Here is a 2472-nt window from a genome sequence, read left to right as displayed (position 1 = left end):
GTGGATCACCTGTGTTCAGAAGTTCCAGACCAGCTGAAGACCCGCTTGAGGCATAGTGAGCCAGAGTGAGACCCCGTCTCGACAACAACAACAAGACAGCTGGACCTTGTGATCCCAGTTATATGGGGGGCAAGAGAACACTGCAGGAGAAAGAAGTTAAAAAAAAAATTGAAAAGAAGGCTGCAAAGCTGAAGAAAAAATACAAAAAGAATATTGCGGGGGGCGGAGCCAAGATGGCGGACTGCAACCAGCTTTTTACAGAAGCTCTCGTCCAGAAGGAGGCTTAAAGGACAGAAGTTTAGCAAGATAGCTGATGGTTTGGAGCAGAGCCAAGAGAGAAGATTGAAGAGCACACTTCAACCTTCCTGAGGCGAGCTGCGACCTCAAAAATACAACAAAAAGGTACAAAATCCACCACCAAGCAAAGGGGAGTCCCCTCCCCCACAACAAGGGCTCACAGTTTACTCCATGCAAACAAGCGAGCAGAGTTCAAACTTCCTCCCCCTCTATCCTACAGGAGAGACCCCCTAAAAACTGTACCTCCTACCCCCGCTGGTGTGCCGCGGCACCCTCTGGACGGGCATAAAACTGTAAAACTGTGTAAAACTGTATATATTCCCCACCTACAACACTGAACTCCGAGGAGTCCCCACCCACGCACTCCGAGGTCTGGAGGTTTGTTACCTATGGAATCCAGATTCTTGGGCATCTACTTGGGAGAGCTGGAGGGGGAAAGGGCTGGTGCTGCTCTGTGCTGACTGTGGTACAGGCGTGAGGAGAGGAAGGTCGGCTCGGGGAACGCCAATACAGCAACAATGGCATCCTGAGCTGCAAACTGACGCCATTCCAGTCCCGTCTCTGGGCAAACAGAGGTTCGGGACAGCAGCCACAGGTGAAACACAGAGAACTTTCCTGAGTGGAGCACCAACCTCAGGGTGTAATCCCCCTCAGACAAAGGCAATGGGCGGGCAGAGGCTAGAATTGACACCTGTGTGTAAATTGCTATTTGTCCGCTGCCCAGAGCTGAATGCAAGGACTTGCATAGAAATCTAGATGGACAGAAGCCTAATTTAAAAAACGCAAGGCCCTCCTGCCGAACTCAGATTTTTGGCTGATTTTGCCAGTCGCAAATCCCGGGAGCAGTGGCCTACTAGAGTGAATAGGGCCACAGACCTAGGGGATTACGAGTGACTGGGTGCAAGGTGGGGAATTAACCTTCCCAGACTAACCCATTTGCCGGGTGGGTCCCTTCGCCCTCACGGAGCACTGGAGCAAGTTATATCTGAGCTGCAAGCAGACCCCTCTTATCTAGCGCCCAGAGACATTTGAACTCTCCCATCTGAAACGAGTGCTGACTGGGACAACTGATTTGGACCCCTTAAACCTGGCAGACCACCCAAGGACTATTCAAAGGGGCACCCCAGGTGTATGGTTGAGGGAAGGTTTGAACTATATAAAACTGTATATATTCTCCTCCTGCAACATTGAACTCCGAGGAGTCTCCACCCACTCAATCCGAGGTTTGGAGGTTTGGAGTCCAGATTCTTGGGCATCTCCTTGAGAGAAGTAGAGGGGGAAAGGGCTGGTGCTGTTCTGTGCTGACTGTGGCACAGACGTGAGGAGAACAAACAGAGGTTCCGGACAGCAGCCACAGGTAAAACGCAGAGAACTTTCCTAAGTAAAGCACCAACCCTCAGGGTGTAATCCCCCTCAGACAAAGGCAGTGGGCGGACAGAGGCTAGAATTGACACCTGAGTGTAAATTGCTATTTGTCTGCTGAATGCAAGGACTTGCAGAGAAACCTAGCTGGACAGAAGCCTAATTTAAAAACGCAAGGCCCCCCCTACCGAACTCAGATTCCTGGCTGATTTTGCCAGTGGTAAATCCCGGGAACAGTGGCCTACGGGAGTGAATAGGGCCACAGACCTGAGGGATTACGAGTGACTGGGTGCAAGGTGGGGAAGGAGGTATTAACCTTCTCAGACTAACCCATTTACTGGGTGGGTCCCTTTACCCTCATAGAGCGGGGCAGGCCCAAAACTGCTTGCTAGAGTTGCACACCTCAAGAGCAGCAGAGGTGATCCCTGCCCCAGGCTCCGGCTCTGGACAGGCCCAGAATTGCTTGCTAGTGCCGCGGGCATCCCGTGGGCATCCTGTGGGCAGTGGCAGAGGAGTCCTCCATTCCAGGTAGACCCAAAACAGCTTGCTAGAGACACGCATACCCCATGGGGGCAAGGGGAGGAGTTTCCCACTCCAGCCACCCAAGCTGGGTGGGCCTAGAACTGCTTACTAAAGCCACGTGTGCCCTGCAGGTGGTGGTGGAGGGGTCTAAGACTCTGGGCGGGCCCAGAACTGTTTGCTAGAGCCATGTATGTCCCACAGATGGAAGTGGGAGAGTTCCTCACTCAAGGCTCCCACGGCGGGAGGGCACAGATCAGCTTGCTAGTGCCTTATGCGTCCAACGGGCTACGG

The sequence above is a fragment of the Otolemur garnettii genome, unplaced genomic scaffold (genome assembly GCF_000181295.1).
Source record: "Otolemur garnettii isolate 467f Iridium unplaced genomic scaffold, OtoGar3 scaffold00261, whole genome shotgun sequence".
Taxonomy (NCBI): Eukaryota; Metazoa; Chordata; class Mammalia; order Primates; family Galagidae; genus Otolemur; species Otolemur garnettii.
Note: the sequence above shows the minus strand (reverse complement) of the source record.